This window comes from Puma concolor, chromosome E4 (genome assembly GCF_028749965.1).
Source record: "Puma concolor isolate L17-30 chromosome E4, mPumCon1.1.hap2, whole genome shotgun sequence".
Classification (NCBI taxonomy): Eukaryota; Metazoa; Chordata; class Mammalia; order Carnivora; family Felidae; genus Puma; species Puma concolor.
The window spans coordinates 40,351,757-40,371,203 of NC_141683.1; the positions used below are offsets into that span (position 1 = coordinate 40,351,757).

At 41.8% G+C, this 19,447-nt stretch overlaps 1 protein-coding gene across 12 annotated transcripts in view; it reads right to left on the reverse strand.

Moving 5' to 3' along the window:
- Positions 1-726: 726 nt before the first annotated feature.
- LOC112857673 (uncharacterized) overlaps positions 727-19,447 on the reverse strand; it is a 173,552-nt gene continuing 154,831 nt past the window's right edge. For all 12 annotated transcript variants that reach the window (XR_015245954.1, XR_015245947.1, XR_015245946.1 and 9 more), the window contains one exon: positions 727-2,328. The gene's annotated coding sequence lies outside the window, so the exon portion shown is untranslated. The remainder of the gene's footprint in view (positions 2,329-19,447) is intronic.

Here is a 19,447-nt window from a genome sequence, read left to right on the forward strand (position 1 = left end):
CAGGTGGACTCAAGTGGTAGGAGGCATTACACATGCAACACGAGGAGACACAGGTTCTAATCCTACCTCAGGTGTGAGATAGAATCCTACACTGAAGGTGTGAGAGTCAGGGTCACCCACTACCACGTGGGTGGGAAGCTTTTGAATCTCATTCACATGATTTTCATTTTTATAGAACATACCATAGGACTTTTCCCTTAGAAAGGCTCATTCGTCCTCTGGTTTGCCTCCAAATTATAGATCTAATCACCGTTCCCTCTTTTGAGGGGGAGAATGGTAACTCCACCCAAGGCAAGTTTAAATCAATTGAAGTGAGATGAGTTGGTAATGGTTTAGTATGAAAAAGCAAAGGACATTCACCACAATCCTGGGACAGTTCGAGACATAGCCCTGATGTCCCAGAACTTCACTCCACCACAATTAAGGCCCATGCCTTACTGTGTTTTTACAAATCTTTTTACCCCACTTAAAAGCATTCTCCTTTAGGGGCGCCTGGGTGGCGCAGTCGGTTAAGCGTCCGACTTCAGCCAGGTCACGATCTCGCGCTCCGTGAGTTCGAGCCCCGCGTCGGGCTCTGGGCTGATGGCTCAGAGCCTGGAGCCTGTTTCCGATTCTGTGTCTCCCTCTCTCTCTGCCCCTCCCCCGTTCATGCTCTGTCTCTGTCTGTCCCAAAAATAAATAAAAAAACGTTGAAAAAAAAATTTAAAAAAAAAAAAAGCATTCTCCTTTAAGGACAGAAAGTAGTTTATTCATCTGGGCATCTCTTCCACAGTTCCCGGCTTACCTACAGAAAAGTCGCCAAAACTTTGTAAAATCAAATTAAAAATATCCTCAACAACGAACATAGTCTTACCAGTTAAAATATATTCTAATAGTTAATTTCTAAAGGACTCCCTTCCACATAGCCCTGCTTCTACACACACATATACACAACAAGTTGATTTCAGAAAAGTCAGAGGCAATCACAGCATCCCTGCCGTCCGAGTGTAGACTTTCTAAAGATAAGGAACAAACATTTTCTATGCTCCGTATTTGGTATGGTACCTGCTTTATAGAACTATCCATTAAGTCAACAAATATTTATTTAGTGCCTTTGTGGGGCTGGGAGATAGTCATCTCCACTCAAATGGAATCTGCAGTCTCATGTGCAGGGGTGGGGTGGGGAGTGGGAAAGAGATAATAAAGAAGGAAATTGCACATACTATATAGAGTCTTAATAAAAGATGAGGGGTGCCTGGGCGGCTCAGTGGATTAAGCATCTGACTTTGGCTCGGGTCATGATTTCACCATTCGTGAGTTCAAGCCCCACATTGGGCTGTGTGCCGTAAGCACAGAGCCTGCTTTAGATACTCTGTCCCCCTTCTCTCTCTCTGCCCCTTCCCCACTCGCCCATGCGCTTGCTTTCTCTCTCGCTCGCTCTCTGAAAAATAAACGTTTTTAAAAAAAAAAGATGATACATTGAGAACAGATGTGTGGAGAGTGCCATTTTATATTGGGGTTCAGAAAGGGCCTCCCAAAATCAGAATTTAAAAACGTGTGTGGTGTCCACATGTCCAGAAAGATCTAGCCACATGGGCCTCATAAGCAGGAGCATCTGGAGTCACAGAAATAGGTAATAGCCAACGCACCAAAGGAGGCACAGGCTTGGACTGTTGAGGCCCTAAAGGAAAGCCAGTGTGGCCAAAGTGTCACAAATGATGAGGAAAAGTCCAAGAGACCACGTCAAAGAAGTGAGCAGGAACCACATCACGGGAAGCCCCATGGGTCTTGAATCGTGTTTGGATGTTTGTGAAGCCAATAGAAGCCATTAGATGTTTTAGGGAGGAAAGTGACAGGATCTTGATTTATGTGTTTTTTTAATTTTTGTTTTGTTTTGTTTTGTTTTTTATTTATTTTTGAGAGGGTGCAAGCTGGGGAGGGGCAGAGAGAGAGAGGGCAGAGGATCCGAAGTGGGCTCTGTGCCGACAGCAGTGAGCTCGACGTGGGGCTTGAACTCACGAACCGCAAGATCATGACTGGAGTCAAAGTCAGATGCTCAACTGACTGAGTCATCCAGGTGCCCCACCTGGATGTTATGATCACCCCAATGGCTATGTGGGGAATGGCAGGCGGGTAAGAGAAGAAACTGAGAGACCCGTTAGTAGGCAATTGCAGTAATCCTCCGGAGAGACAGCTCTGCCTAGGGGAGCAGCCAAGCCATGGTAACAACTGTGCAGACATTCCACGGGAAGTGCAGGGAAAGGCTTTCTGCACAGAGGAACAGCAGGAGCAGGAGCAGGAATGCATGGACGACGTCTCCAAGTTCAGTGACCAGAGAGGTCAGGACACCTGAAAGAAGAAAAGAAAATGGTGTCAAAACAGAAAAATACCTACATATACTCACAAGGAACTAATATATATGCCAAACAGAGAGGAGCCAACAGGAAAGTAAAAAATGAAAAGCATTTGTAAAAAATAACATAAACAGAGCTGAGCGATCTAGAAAAATACTAGAGTAAGTGCAGAACCCCCCCCCCCCCACACACACCCTTGGACTGGCAGATTCAACTAAGCAAAGATGTCAGTTCTCCCCTAAGTTATGTTATAAATGTAACGTAATCCCAATCAAATTCCAAATGGTGTTTTTGGATGGGTAACTTGGCAAAAATGTTCTCAACTTCGTGTGAAAGAGTATGTGTGTGAGAATATTGAAGATGCACACACCCACGGCTCAATGTGTTACAAACCCTGGCAGGTGTTCACAGGGACATGAGGGGCCCAGAGACTACACCACCCCCTTCCCTTCCGGCTCAACTTGTCAGCTCAAGGCCAACTGCCCTCTCGCACTTAACCCTGCTGAAGTATTTTTCAAACTTTTTTGACCATGACCCACGTAAAGAAAAATGATTTCTATGAGGACGCAGATTTATTATTGGAACAAAAATTTCATAAATAATGCAACCCTTACATGTGACTCACATTTAGATTTTTTATTCGATTTTTTTCTGGGCAACTCTCTTGGATTAAGAAATAATATGCAATCAGAGCCCTCTTGATTGATTTCACGGTTCCCTAATGTGTCAGAACCCACAGTTTTAAAAAACTCTGCCCTTGAGGCGTCAGCTCTGCTGCCTGGTCCCATAAGGTGATCCCATTACCAAGCCGGTCTCATTGGCCAGACAGCCACCCCTTTAGCCAAAGGTCTCACTTGGTTTGCTTAAATAAGGGGATCCAGAAAGGGCTTCCTGTAGACCGAGAACTGAGAGAACAAGTAAATCTTCATGGACTGCAAAGACAGGAAAGGGAAGTGGAATTTTCAGTTTGTTTGTTTGTTTGTTTGATATAACGATGATTATAATTAAATAAAGCTCTCAGCCGCTCCTAGCAGGAGACCTCCGTTCCCATCTCTGCATGTTAGCTTTTCTTGTCCATTTGGTAGCCCATTCAGGTCTTCTATTCCATCAGGCCAGTTTTGTTTTGTTTTGTTTTTTAAATAAAAGGATTTAAGAACATATTCAACGTCATTGCATGGAAGACAGTAACCTTCTAACGCAAGATGTTTGTTTTTAAATGCACAGAGCTAAAGTACCTTCTAAAAAAAAAAAAAATCCAAGCTACAGCTCTGTTCTCTCTCTATAAAAATTTAAAATCACATTGATTACCCATCTGGCATATCTCCTAATTATGCATCTCTTAGTGGACTAATACTCCCTTCAGAAGCAAAACAGTAAATATACAAAGGGAAACATGATTAATAATTTCTTTTTGTTCTGTTTTTCAGGACAAGTCCCTGCTCATTCATGCTCTCCACTGAAAATGTTTCATAACTACACCCCCAAACAGATACGATCACCTGTCCCCTGATGATCCGTTTAGCAGGAAGGGAGAGACATGGGAGCGAAATTCACTGTTTAGCAGAAAGGCATTGAGAAAGCAGGTACCCTATACGGGTTTTTATCTTTAGTGTGTGTGTGTGTGTGTGTGTGTGTGTGTGTGTGTGTGTGTTCTGAAACATGTTTTACTGACATTTCCTTCTATTTTATCATATTCCAGTAAGTTCAGTTGTGCTGCAACAAAGCAGTTTCCTGGATAATCAAGCGAATGTATTTGGTTGAGCAGCCATGCTGCTTACACTTGAAACAAATTCTACAATTTTTAAGACGCTGAAGCATCGTATTAGGCTCATTGTTCCAGAATATCTGCCATCCTACCAGACAAATCAGGTACATTCAGTCAAAATTGCACGGAGTGCCCTATGAATTGCCAGTAGTTTATCTTCAATGCTTTTCTGTCATTTCCTTTACCCCTTTACCCCTTCTAGCACCCTTTCTCCATCAGCAACCTACCAGGACCTAAACTCCCTTGCTCCCCTCAAAAGGGAAGTCACTAGTTTTGTAGTATAAGTTCATCTTATATGCAATTTCTATAACAAAAACTTTAAAATGTCGTGTTTTCCTTCATGAGCTACATAAAGAGAAGAGCCAGGCTGTGGCTTACACTGTTATCTATTCCATAGCCACACCTGGATTCTTCCTTGACAATAGAATCCCAGTATTCTTTGGGGTGGCAATAGGGCTAACTGAATATTTCTTTTCCCAGAATCCTTTGCACCTTACAGTGGCCATGTGGCATATTTCAGGCCAGAAATGCTTAAGCAGATGTCTGCTGAAGTTTTCAGGAAAGTCTTTAATGCTCTTTATTTATTTAAAAAAAATATTTCATTTCTTTATTTTTTTAATTTAAATTCATGTTAGTTAACATATAATATAGTATTGGTTTCAGGAATAGAATTTAGTGATTCATCACTTACGTGTGACACACAGTGCTCATCCCAGCAAGTGCCCCCCCTTAATGCCCATCCCCCATTTAGACCATTCCCCCCCCCCAACTCCTCCAGCCACCCTCAGTTTGTTCTCTGTATTTACGAGTCTCTTATGGTTTGCCTCCCTCTCTGTTTCTATCTCATTTTATTTTTCCTTCCCTTCCCCTATGTTCATCTATCTGTTTTGTTTCTTAAATTCTACATGAGTGAAATCACATATGTGTCTTTCTCTGATTAACTTACTTCACTTAACATAATACAGTCTAGTTTCATCCAAGTTGCTGCAAATGGCAAGATTTCATGCTTTTTGATCTCCAACTAATATTCCATTGTGTATATAACCACATCTTCTTTATCCATTCATCCGTCGATGGACATTTGGGTGCTTTCCATAATTTGGCTATTGTTGATAGTGCTGCTATAAACATGGGGTGCATGTGCTTCTTTGAACCAGCATTTTGGTAATCTTTGGATAAATACCTAGTAGTGCAATTGCTGGGTCACAGGGAAGTTCTAGTTTTGACTTTTGGAGGAAACTCCATACTGCTTTCCAAAACAGCTGCACCAGTTTGCATTCCTATGTGTTCTTGATTTTAAGGAACACTGGCTGGCAGTGACCTTCTGTCTTCCTCCCCTGAGCAAAAATGTGATGACTGGAGCTGAACAACCTCCTTTTCTTTAGATCACAAGGGAAAGAAAGAATGAAAGAAAGAAGGGAGGGAGAGAAGGAGGGAAGGAAGGAAGGAAGGAAGGAAGGAAGGAAGGAAGGAAAGAAAGGAAGGAGGAAGAGAGGGAGGGAAGGAGGGAGGGAAGGAAGGAAGGAAGGAAGGAAGGAAGGAAAGGAGGGAAGGAGGGAAGGAAAAAAAGGAAAGAAAGAAAGAAAGAGAAAAAAGGAGAAAGGGAAAAAAAGAAAAAAGAAAGAAGAGAAAGAAAGAAAGAAAGAAAGAAAGAAAGAAAGAAAGAAAGAAGGAGGGAGGGAGGAAAAGAGAAGAGAGGGAGGGGAGGGAAGGGAAGGAAAGGAAAGAAAAAAAAAGAAAAGAAAAGAAAAGAAAAGAAAAGAAAAGAAAAGAAAAGAAAAGAAAACAAAGAAACTCTCAGAGACATTTGCCCCGAAATCTCTGATCCCCTGAACCAACACTGGCAGCTCACTCCTTTCAGACTTTTATTTTTATCAGAAAAATGAAACCTTATGTGTTTAAGACGTTGGTTAGTCAGGCATTCTGTGGCTTGTGTCCTAAATGAGATGCATGAAGGATTTCCTGGGAAGTTCCACAGCCCCAAGACTCCGAGTTGCCTCCGGGACTAATGTGGAGGATAAGGCAAAGGCTAAGCCAGCAAGAGGAGCCCCCAGCCCTTCCTGGCCCCTGATTCCTCCAGACTATCTCACCTTTTATCTTGTACGTTGACTTTATAATTCAGAATTCATTTAAGAAAAATAAATTGGTCTAAGATGCTGTTTCAAACCACTGGGTTAGGTATTTTTTCCACCAGAAGATTTGTTGGCTTCATTATGGAAAAAGGCCCAGAGAAATGAATCATTACTAAGGGAATTTTAGCAATAGGGTGTTGATAAGAGGAAAAATTAGCCGGATCCCCTCTGACTACATCACTGCCTGTCTCCCCCAACTTAGCCGGTTCTGAGTACCAACCTAATATCTATTTTTTTTTTCCAGTTAGGTTGTTGGTTGTCCCACTACCAGATGCAAAGAGGGCCCACACGATCCTATATCTTCACTAAATTCCAGGGATCAAGACCCGTGTAGAAGGTAAATATAGAGACACAAGGAATGTTTCAAAATTAATAACTGGTACTTCATAAGAGAAGAACCTGTGTAGAGGTGGGGAGGCCCATGTTTGCTTTTGTGTCCCTCTTGTCTGGAGGCTAGGGCCTTGGGGGAAGACTGAATCGGTGGGGAATCTTGAGACCAATATTCCATGAGTTTCCTTCTGTACAGGAAGGGCTTGGTGCCTCCTGTATGTAATGTTGGTGTCCTGAAATGTTTTGCAAAGCCTGAATGTTGGAGATCAGACTCACATTTTAAGTTCACAAGTGCACACAGAGAATTGTTTGAGAATGAAATAATGCCCGTCCACTTCTCCTTACCTCTCATATGCAACCCCTCCCCCACCTCAGCACCCCATCCCTCCCGCCAGGTCAAAATTCTTTTGCTCGCCCAGCTTCTGCTCTCCTCATTCATGTAGCATCGCAGACTGTGGGCTTTAGAACTGGAGAAGCTTGGGTCTCATCCCAGGTCAGCCACTCACTGCCTGGGTGACCTTGGGTTAGTCTCTTAATGTCTATGTGCCTCAGTTTCCTCGTGCCTAATGGGTGTATAAGGATAGTATTTGCCTGGTACTCTCTGGTCAGCAAGCTGGCCTAGAGAGAGCTGGAAGCCTGTGGGAGGGGTCACCATGACCACACCTCCAGGAATCTACCTACAAAGACGTGACCGCCAACACCAGCCCCTTGTAGCCACACTAGCCACAACGCTGAGGTTGGACAACATTGGGCTTGTTACAAGCCACAAATCGTTTAAAACACACAAAGCACCTAGAACAGTTCTGGGAACATAGTGAGTGCTAAATGAGTGTTAGCTATGGTTGTTATTGTTGTTATTTATCTGTTACCAAGTTTCATCTCCCCTTTGGTAAATGGGGGTAACAATGTTCCACGTAATTAGCCCTTAGTCAGCGAACGATCAATTGACATGATAACTTTTGTTGACAGCTCCTGCAATTTCCTTCACTGGAAAGGCCCCTCTCCCAGGCTCCACCTGCTCAGAGCTTCTCAGCACCTTAGATCCTGCATGATTCAAGCTTCTTTTTGAATTCTTCAGCTTCGGGGGTTCACCCTGCCTTCTCCTATTACAGATAGCCGCAGCTACTAATATTGGTGACTTACAACTTAGTACCGAACCATAGGTTGTATTTTCTTGTCCTTTATACCTTCAACTTCCTCTTAAACCTTTAGATTTCCTGGGGCACCTGGGCGGCTCAGTTGGCTGGGCATCTGACTTCGGCTCAGGTCATGATCTCTCGGTTCGTGAGTTCGAGCCCTGCATCTGGCTCTGTGCTGACAGCTCAGAGCCTGGAGCCTGCTTCAGATTCTGCGTCTCCCTCTCTCTCTCTGCCCCTCCCCTGCTCATGCTCTGTCTCTCTCTCTGTCTCAAAAATAAATAAAACATTAAAAAAACAAATTTAAAACTTTAGATTTCCTACATACAAGGGTTCATTTATCCACACTTTTAATACACTTTAGAGTATTGACCAGCGCTGGGCACACGGAAGTGCTTCGTAAATATTTGTTGATTGCTCTATTCACATTTACTCTAAATTCACATTTTTATATGCATGCATGAGATTTCTTTCAAAGCAAGTTACATCTGTAGTACAGCAAAGTACCAGAAAAAGCATCCACATGATCTCATCTAAACTAGAATTGGACATAAACCCAGTATCAGGGGAAACTTGCAAAGGATTTCATCCCTGTGTAATGCTGAAGGGAAACAGAGTTTATATGCCCTGAAACAGGAAGAAAAAAAAAAGGAGGCAGCATCTTCTTGATCTTATTTCGTCAATCGAAATTCCGCCTTCCCCTAGGCCTCACCCTGGCCAAATTCAAGAAACAGATGTTTGCATAAAAAAACTCCCCGGAGTCAGCGTGGCTGTTTATCCAATTTTCACCCTGCCATGCAGACGTAGGTTATGTCCAACAGAGTCCAAACAACAAGTTGGAATGTACGAAGTTCAGGCTGTGGAAGGGTTCAAGGAGAGGTGAGATGGTCCCACATCAGGGATGCTGAGAGAAGAGCTCACCGTGAAGAGAAGTGGGGCAAGAGAACTTCATTTCCCACTAAGAGAAAAAACTTCCTTTCTCAGCTCAGGATCCATAGTCCTCTGAGCCCTACCATTTTCTAAGGGAAGATACCCTCTGGGCTGTCCGTCTCTGCTTCTATCACCCTTCTGTGAGCGCCCCCCCCAACACAAAAACTAATGTTTACGTTTTTCTGAACTTTCTAGGTCTGCAAAGCTGTTCCATATTGATGAACTGAGTGTGTGCCTCTTTCTTTTTGACTCCCCTGTTGAGTTCATATAGTTTGGTTGTCACATGAGCTGTGAGTAATTGCATCAGTGCAGATGACGGCTCTGTCGTAGCGATCTACAAATCTGTTAACTTTTGTCTATTTCAACGTCTTTTCCCAACATTACCTTAATAAGTTGTATGTAAAACATGAAGACCAGGGGAGATGCTTCTTAATGCAATTTACAACATCTCAGAGGTGAGAATTGAAAGCCCAGCTCTGACTGCAACATCTGCTCTGAACAAGGGCATCGAGGGACCTGCCATCAGATTTTTTTGTCTTAAGGATGATCACCGTGTATGTTCACAAATAAAAATGTGAAGCGTTCTGACAGCCAAGCAAACCGTGAAGAATTAAACTTCCCAAACAGGAAAACACACTGGAACATCCTTTCTGCAATTCATTTGAGAAAACTCCTTCATTCAGAGCCTCGTCATTTCCTGCCCCTGACTGTCTGCCCAACCCCTGTCAGTTACCCCCACAGACATGTTTCCGTGAGAGGGCAAGGTTCCATTTGGAGGGGGAATGGCCCAACTTTGAAGGCATCAGTTTCTTAATGGTAAAATCAGACTTTTCCAGTAAAGAGGTCTGAGGCAGTGTGTTCAGTGGCAGTAAAAGGAAGTTTATAAAATCACCAGCACCTCCTGAGGCAAAAGTTTCTGATGACTCACCAATACCTTCCCAAAAAGTCCCTTGGAATGTCAGTCCCTCACTTCTCTGACCTCAGTCTACCCTTCTTACCACAATCCCTGCTGCACTTTAGTGCACTCCAGACAACCTGGACCAGCCCGTCTTCCCTAAACATCTCTATCCCTTGCCCTTCGACTACTTGCCTTATGTATCTTATCACTGGCGAAAGTCCTACTTCCCTTCAGCACCTAATGCAAGGGCTCCTGCTTCGGGAGTTTCTCCTGATCACCTTGCTGTAAGTGACCACTCCATCCCTCACAGTCCTGTAGACCCTTGCTTTTAGCATTTATCACATTCTGCCTCAAGACATCTGTACATTTGTCCAATACACCCTGCAACGTTGCAGTCTCCAGGAGAGTGCCCAATTAAGAAATATCTTGAGTACAAAACAGAGTGCCTCGTTGTGATGGACTGAATTGGGTCCCCTCTCCCACAAATTCATGTATTAAAGCCCTACCCCCCAACGTAACTGTATTTGAAGAGCGCGCCTTCAGGAGGTAATTAAGGTTAAATGGGGCCTTCAGGGGGTAATTAAGGTTAAACGAGATTGTGAGGCTGGAGTCTTTCTCTCCACATTCATGCACGGAAGAAAGGCCATATGAGGGCACAGCAAAAAAAGGTGATTATCTGTAAGTCAGGAAGAGAGCCCTCAAAAGACATTGAACTCTACTGGACCTTGACCTTGGACTTCCCGATCTCCAGAAAATAAATTTCTGTTGTTTAAGCCACATTGTTTATGGCGTTTTGTTTTGTTTTGTTACAGCAGCTGAGCTGAGTAAGACACTTGTACGTGATGAACCGTCAATGAACACTGATTGTGTACATCGACTTCAAGAATAGAGGGGACCAGGAAGATGGAAAAGGTGATATCTGAGGGGATTCATCCCTCCCCATATGTGTGCTCCTCTCACTGGCTAACGAGTAGTGTGAGATACCTGTGGCAAGTGGGTACAAGCTGAAGGTTGTCTTAGGTACTTTGGATTTAATTTTGTCTTTTAAAGCATTCACATGGTTCAAAACTTAATATCAAAAGTATTTGTTACAAAGTCAGCGTGAGAACTGCTGTTTGATATTTCCAAAGCCAAGTCTTGCTGGAGTGATTCAGGCGATTCCAATAACAGCCACTCAACACTTCCACAGTTATCATACACGAAGAAACCCCACGTATAATTAACAAAGTCTCAGGGAATTAATCCAACCGGATTGACCAGTAGCACAAATAATGTATATATTTATCAAATAGGTCATCTGGTATCTTAGAGGCAAAACTCACAAAGTGATTGGCTCGTTAATCCCTTTGTTGCCTCAAGAAAACCTGGACGCAAAACCCAGTTCTCTTTTGAGAGGCCAAGAGCATGTTCTGTGCTATAAACTTACTACTGGTTTTACATGATGTATTGGATGAGTCAGGGTTCTCCAGAGAAACAGAACCAATAGGATAGAGATGATGATAGATAGATAGATGATTGATACATAGGTCGATAGGTAGATATTATTTTAAGGAATTAGCTCGCAGGATTGTGGGGCTTGGCAAGTCTCTAGACAGGCTGTCAAGTGGGAAATTCGGGAAGAAGTTGGTAGTGTAGTCTCGAGTCCAAAATCCGCAGGCGAGAAACTCAGGCAAGATTTCCACATTGCATTACTGAGGCAGAGTTTCTTTTTCTTTGGGAAACTTCAGTCTTCGCCTTAAAGCTTTCAACCAATTGGCAGAGGCCCACCCACATTACTGAGGGTAATCTGCTTTACTCAAAGTGCACTGATCTAAATGTTAATCACATCTAAAAAACACCTTCAGAGCAACATTTAGACTAGCCCGGTCTGTTTGTTTAGTTCAACGAGACAACTAGATACCATAACCTAGCCAATTTGACACATAAAATTAACTATGACAAATGGAGACAAAGCTCCGAGTGAAGGTTTTTAGCTAAGAGAGATTTTTAGCATGGGGCAATATTGTTTCCCAACAGTCCTTAGAAATCCCTTCATCCTGCCTAAGTTTCTTAAAACATCTAAGCCAAAAAAACCTACGGCATCCCAAAATTAAACCAGTGGAAGGTTCTGGAAGTTCCTTCAGTGCAAAATAGTAGAACCTAGCCCCAAAGTGTTTTTACTTCTGTGGAAAACATTTCAGGGCCTGTCCCAGTGAATCCTAGGAAAGTGCTGGCCAACCCAGTTTTCAAAGAAAAACTCCTGATCAATCCCACTTGAAATAAAGTCTAACAACTTGGCCAAACAATTCTTAGATACTATAGTGAGAAGTTCATGAGAGAATACAGTTGATCACAGAATAAAACTTAATGAACGGATGTATCGCTCAGTAAGAGAAAGGTCTCTCTTCTCCTCTCCTCTTCTCTCTCCCTCTTACTTTTAAGTATTATTTTTATGGCTTCTTCACAGGAGAAAAAGACTCTTTAAAACTATAACCGAATGCCAGGCAGAAAACAGACTAGTCTTTTAAACTAATGGCTGTTGTTGAGGGCTCCTTTAGCAATATCCAACTAGAGAAAAAGCAAAAAAAAAAAAAAAAAAAAAAAGAACTTCGCAATAAACGACCTTCACAGACGAAGACTATTCATGTTAATTAGTAGCTCTTTTCAAATATGATTCGTATATGCATTAGGCCATGCCATGCTCAACAATGCATGCATTGTAGTAAACATCAAGATAAGTCTCAAGTACGGTTATCAAAATTTTAGAAAACTCTACTAGGGATTTTTTTAGACGATTGTGACTTACTGCTCCTAGTGCATTGCACAATGGTATATTTCCTAATGGCTTTTAGCTTTTCCCACTGCCAACTTTTATATTTAAAATCCATACAATTATGGACAATTTGTGAACATTATGAGGCTTTTCTTTTTTTGCACTGATTCTTACGGATTCGAGCCAGCTTTTATCCTTAGAAAATCAAATGCATTTGCTTACAACACTAGATTCATTCTCACATATTCCACTTTATTCTTATTATTAGTATTCCTTATTATGCATATTTAATTTAAGAATGCATTTTCTCCATTAAAAAATTAGAATATGCTGAAAGAAGTATTAGAAGGTGATTATTTGCTTTAGTTTGCTTTTGTTAACTGTGTAAGCCCTGATACAGTCCTCTCAAAGTTACAAGCAAGAGACAAAAATGCTAAAGAGCAAAAGGAAATTTAAATAAAAATCTGCTTCAATATCACAGACCTTATTTATGTAATGATGGGCTGTGAGGTGTCAAAACCACATTAAGAGAATGGCTACAAAACCTTTCAACATCACATGAGTGGAAGCTCTAAATTTGCTAGTCTTTAAGCAAACACAGCACTAAGTATGGCTCTTTAGAGACCAGTTCAGGGAGACGTAGCTCGCAAAAAGCAAGGAGTTTGAAGTCGGTGTGCACCTTACCCACCTCCATACATGGCGCCTCACTCCCTCACCCCACTCTCCCTAGTGACACAGGAAGATTAAGGGGCCAAGCCTCAGCGTTGGCCCTTAGAGTACACTCCTTTCACAGAACAGCTGGGAGTCTAGGGTCGGAAAGAAAAAGGGAGCGGGGTCAAGTGGCCTCCTTAATTTTGTGAGCATCGATCGGAGGCCATCAGCCGAGCGCTTTGGCCGCTTTTTCTGTGTGTTGCCAAACAGGTATGAATCTGCCCCGACTCCAAAGTGATTGATTTCACTGGCTGTTTTAAAATTGTGAGGACAAACCAAAAAGAAGGTCCGTCTCTCTGTGATTGATGGGAGTGGCCTATCCTTCTCACTACCTCCCCATCCCCCCCCCCCAAACACACCCGTGTAACTTGGGTTACAGAATAGGGGTCCTCTATCAACCACACTGAGTACAGCAGGGAAGGGCAAAGACCGCGTTTCTCAGTCTCCTGCTTTTACCGTTTTTAAGGGTTATCATTGCCTCTTGGCTTGAGACCTTGAAATTCATAAACACCAGTTGACTTTGTCTTACTACGAAATCCAAATAAATTAATACTACCTAACATATTTTGGCACCTTTTAAGCATCTAGTGACAGAAGGACATCATGTTAACTACTTTTGCTACAGTACCTAATTATAATATACCTCTAAGAATTTCAGGCCACATCACAGGGATAAAAGTCCTTATGCACCCACTTACTAGCTCTGTGAATAGGCACATATTACTTAATCTCTCTAGGCCTCAGTTTTCTCATCTGACAAATAGGAACAATGATAAACCCTACTTCAGGAAGTTGTTGTGAGTTTTCAATGGAATGCGTGTAAAACCCTCAGAATAGGGCTTTCCAGGCTCAATTCCTCATTGTGTATCCTGGATCCGATGCCTCTAGAGGCCCCTGGGTTATTTCTCTCTGCTTCATAACCCTTAGTATTTTAGAATTTCCAATCTCATTCTCAACTTTAAAAAAAGAAAGAAAAAAGGATAGAACACAGCCATGCCCTCCCAACTAACTAACTATGCCTCTACTTAATAGCTTCACTGCCCCTTTAGGGAATGAAAATAGAATATTCTAGGGGCACTGGGGTGGCTCAGCTGGTTAAGCGTCTGACTCTGTTTTGGCTCAGGTCTCCATCTCACAGTTTTGTGAGTTCAAGCCTCTTCCGGCACAGAGCCTGCTTGGGATTATCTCTCTCCCTCTCTCTCCCTGCCTCTCCCCCACTCCCACTGTCTCTGTCTCTGTGAAAATAAATAAATACGCTTTAAAAAAAAGAGAATATTTTAGTCAAGGCCAATAAATGCCTTGAAAATAAAGATATACACAGACCTCAATTAATTAATTTGCTAATTATTCTCTCCTCAAATCAATATTTTTTATTTTTTATTTTTTTTGGTTCTTCCACAACTATGATCAAACACAAAATAGTAAGGGTGCTCTTTTTTTTTTTTTTTTTGCTATCTTGGCAATTAAGGTTAATCAAGTGCACAATTAATCACAGAGAGATCGGAGACTCCTATTTGGAAAGTATCGTTCAGCAATGCCATACATAAATTTTCTACCTAGTTTTAAAAGACTAGAAGTAAAGGTGGGGTGGGAGGGGAACCTTTATACAGCCTCAATAACGATGCAGTGATGAGTATCAGAGACATAAGTTGAAATTCTGAAGCCCCAAATTAAAACATCAGAAGCCTACCCCATTTATAACCTGTTAATTGCCTTCTTTATAGAGCTCCAAAGATCCAAATGTTTGTTTTCGTTGGGTGTTAGTTTTAACAATATGTTTTGGGATGGATGGCTCACCTCCAAACACTGTGTTGGTGTATCATGCTCCAGTAGTGAGAGGAGCCTGTAAATTTGTACCTCTTTACCCTCAGCGAGGGCTAGGTCACACTGATGGCGGCATTATTATGTCATGCATTCTAACAGTCGGCCTCTGGAAGAAAGTCATGTCTGCTGCAGCACAATTATCTAAGACTGATGATACAGACCAAAGTCATTAGAATAAAATTTATTTGGCATATAGATCTTCTTGGCCACTGTTCCAACTTCACAGTCTACTTAGTAGGCACAAAGGATTCTCCTTAGCAAGACTACATTCTCACCTTGCCAGTAAAAAGCAAAGGCTCTTTAATAGACATATTACACACAAAACAGTATAATCCTTTAGTAAGGGAAGATGGGGGGTGTTGTTTGCTGGAGACAGATCTCCATCATGAGTATCATGCCTCGTCGGTGATGCTTAAGAAGATCTGCCAATTATCATGGCATAAGCACCTCCATTTTCTAATTTCTCCACAGTGAAAGTCTAGACATTTGCCAAATGTTTATGAGATTTGGATGAGCAATTGAGGAGGGGATGATAATCAATGGTCAGCAGCACATTGTCCTTTAAGCACATCCTAGAAGATAAGGTCTGAAAACCCACTGAGAGCACAGAGAGGGCTCCTCTTGGTCTAGAATTTTCTGCTCATTCCTTGGCCTCCCTTGTTTCAACGGATTCCTTTAGATATCCCTTGTTGACTTCTATAGTACACCCCATTCTTCTTTCTCAACCACCCGCCCATCCAGGACCCTCTCTCAGAACATGTGACTTCATCTTGTGGGAAATTTGAGGTCATGAGACATGGCTGCTTCAGACTCACATGTGTCCACCTCAGATTCCCAGGGCTCTACCTTACTGCAAGTCACATGCCTCCATCTGGATTCTGGATATCATGATTCTGGAATTTTCTCACCACCAAAAATCTGCTGGCATTTTGGAATGTCCAGTCTCTTCTTCTTCAGTTCCACCCCCATCTCTGTCATGTTCAGTCTCTTCTTCTTCAGTTCCACCCCCATCTCTGTCATGTTTGCTCTCCCTCGCACCCCACCACCTTTCTCTCTCTGTCTCTCTCTCTGTCTCTGTCTCTCTCTCTCTCTCTCTCTCTCTCTCACACACACACACACACACACACACACCCTACAGAGAAGCAATTATAGTTGTGTCCCTAAGTAGGAGAAAAGACAATAAGCAAAGGAGTAACCAATATCGGGCAGATTTCATCCAGTGAGGGACACAGGAAGAAAATTTTTTGTAATTAATTTTCTTTATATGTAAAATATATTAACTACATCCATTTAACGTGTACAATTTAATGAGTTTTGACAAATGTATGTATCCATGAAACTGCCACCACTATCAAGATATAGAACATTTTTATAATCCCGTCAAGTTACCTTGTGTCCCTTAACTCTCCATCCCTTCCTCTACTCCTGGCCACAGGCAGCCACTGACGTTTCTTGCCACTTTAGATTAGGATGCATTCTTCGGCATGTTATAGAGATATCGTCACACGGTATGTGGTCCTTTGTAACTGGCTTCTTTCACTTCGTAAAATCACTTTGAGATTCATCCATATCCGTGTGCATACGAGCAATTCACTTTTTTAATTGCTGAGTGATATTCAATTGTATAAATATGCCACGATTTGCTCATTTATTCACCTGTTGGTGGACGTGGAATATTTCCAGTTTGAGGCTATTTCAAATAAATGGCCATGAGCATTGTGCACCATATTTTATGTGGGCATATATTTTTATTTCTTTGGGGGTAAATACCTAGGAATAGGACAGCTGGTGGTAGGGTAGGAATATGTTTAACTTTTTAAGAAACTATCCGTTTCCAAAGTGGTGGCACCATGTTACATCCCCCACGGCAATACATGAGAATTCTGGTTGTTGCACATCCTCGACAACATTTACTATTACTAGTCACTTACACTTAAGCTATGCGGTGATGTGTCAATGTGGTTTTATTTTATTTTTCTGAGTTTATTTATTTATTTTGAGAGAGGCAGAGACAGCATGAGCAGGGGAGGGGCAGATAGAGAGAGAGAGAGAGAGAGAGAGAGAGAGAGAGAGGGAGAGAGAGAATCCCAAGCAGGCTCCGCACTGCCAGCACAGAGCCCGATGCGGGGCACAAACCCTCGAACCATGAGATCGTGACCTGAGCCGCAACCAAGAGTAGGAAACTCAACCAACTGAGCCCCCCACCCTGAGACCCCCCATTGTGGTTTTAATTTGTACTCCCTTGGTAACTAACGGTTTGGACCATCTTCTTATGTGCTCATTGGCCATTTGCAGATCTTCTTTCGTAAAGTGTGTGTTCAAATATTTTGTCTATTTTCAAAATCAGGTTTTCTTCTTATTGAGCTCTAAGCATTCTTCATATAACCTAGGTACACTTTCTGTGTTAAATACGTGTATTGATAACATCTTTCTTTCATCTGGCTTGCTTTTTCATTTCTTAATAGTGCCTTCTCAAAGCAAAACGGTAAATTGTGATGAAGTCCAATTGTCACTTTTTTTTTTTTTTCTTTATGGTTTGAGATTTTTATGTCCTAAGGAATCTTTGCCTGCCTCCAGGTCCCAAAGATTTGATTTTATGTCTTATTCTAGAATTTTCATGGTTTTGTGTTTTACATTTAGGCCCATGGTCCAAAATCATTTAAAAATAATCTCTTAGGCTTCTGAGAGCACAAATTATTCTAGGAAAAAACCCAGAGTGACTCACCATTAATTTTTTAATGTTCCTGCCTCCAGTTCTTGAGTTCAGCTTCGTTTTGCCGGGGAGAAGATGTAAAAAGAGAGAAAAAGAGCTACACATGTTGTGTAAGCCCTTTGTTTTCTTCTTAACATTTTATTTTTCACTACTTTTACAAGCATTTTTATATTTTGTGTTGAGAACACTTTCCCACAACTTTCCATAGTTTCAAAAGCATAGTTTGAAGTAGGTGCAGAGAATCCCATCTAATAATATACAAAAATGTATCTAGATAGTCTCTTTCTTTAGCATTTGCCTTGTCTCTGGTTATTTATTATAAGTAATGTGGCTCTAAATGTACTTCCACATAGGTCTTAGATCTCTGGTTATTTCCTTAGCATAAAATTTTTATACGTGGATTTACTGGTTTAAAGGATAAGAACATTTTTAAAGCTTTTGATACATAGTGCCAGAAAGAATGTAGCAATTTCCAGGCCTCCTAGTAGGTCTGCAGAAGTATAAATGCAACCTTGTCTGATTTGTGGAGCTGCTTTTGATTTTAATCTTAGCAAATCTGCTCATTTATAGTGCTCATTGTATTTCCTTGGTTTTAGGAAGCCTGAATATTTTTTTCCATATGCTTTTGGAGCATTTGTGTCTCTTTTTTGTGGATTACTTGTTCAAGCCTTAGTCTATTTTTCTAATGAGATATACTTTTATTGACTTATGAGAACTCTTTGTATATAAGCCTACACCACTCTATCGATATGCTAATCTGTTTCTGCCAAAAGCATTTCAAATATTTTAATTTGTTGCTCAATTTTGTTTATGATATTTCCAATCTGCATAGGTTTAAAACGTGGTAAGTTAAATCCATCAAATTCTTGCATTAAAAAGATTTTCCACACCTTGGGGCGCCTGGGTGGCTCAGTTGGTTGAGCGTCCGACTTCAGCTCAGGTCACGATCTCACAGTTTGTGAGTTCGAGCCCCGCGTCGGGCTCTGGGCTGATGGCTCAGAGCCTGGAGCCTGCTTCCGATTCTGTGTCTCCCTCTCTCTCTGCCCCTCCCCCATTCATGCTCTGTCTCTCTCTGTCTCAAAAATAAATAAACATTAAAAAAAAAAAATTTATAAAAAAAAAAAAAGATTTTCCACACCTCAATAACACACATTTGTAGACAGACAAACTACGATTTTTCACCTTTTATGCATTGTTTTTAGATTGTAATGTGTCATCGATCTATGATGTATTTTAGTACGCAGTGCAAAGACTGTGTCTTAGCCCTAATTCCTTGCAAAGCAGAGCCCGAGAAAAAGCTTACACGTTAAAAGTTTAGGGGCAAAAGATCCCAGGGCATCAAGAGTTGAGAAGAAAGGGAAAATAAGGAAGGGCAGAAGGAAAGAAAATCAAAAGTGGTGCATGACTACCAGGCTTGGCCAGAGTTTCAAAGGAAAACACAACCATTGCTCAGTCGTGCAGGATGTCAACAGAGAGGCTCACAGAGCCAATGCCCGAATCCAACGGAGCAGAGAGAGGATGAGGGGAGAGGAAGTGAGCTTTCAACTCTCTACCTCTTTTCTTTCAATGGTCAAGGTTCGTGCTTCTGAGCTGTTTTACCCAAGCCCTGCTAGGGAAGGGTGGATTCCATGGACTCAGCTGCATCCAACTGTTATATATCCTGTGATAGAAGGGAGCATTGGAGGCTGTGCTCCGGGGGCTGGTGGAACCTGGCAAATCCAGACAGGCACTTACACTGGTCTAGGAGAGGATGTGACTTTAAGAGCTGGCCACTTATTCTCGCTCCACATAATGGATAATCAATCCTTTTCCCACCAATTTAAATTTCAACATTGCCAGCGTCTAGGTTCTTCACTATGTTAGGTTTTATTTCAGGTTCCGTATTGGTCTATATGATGTACAAATGTGCATTTCTAATAATTT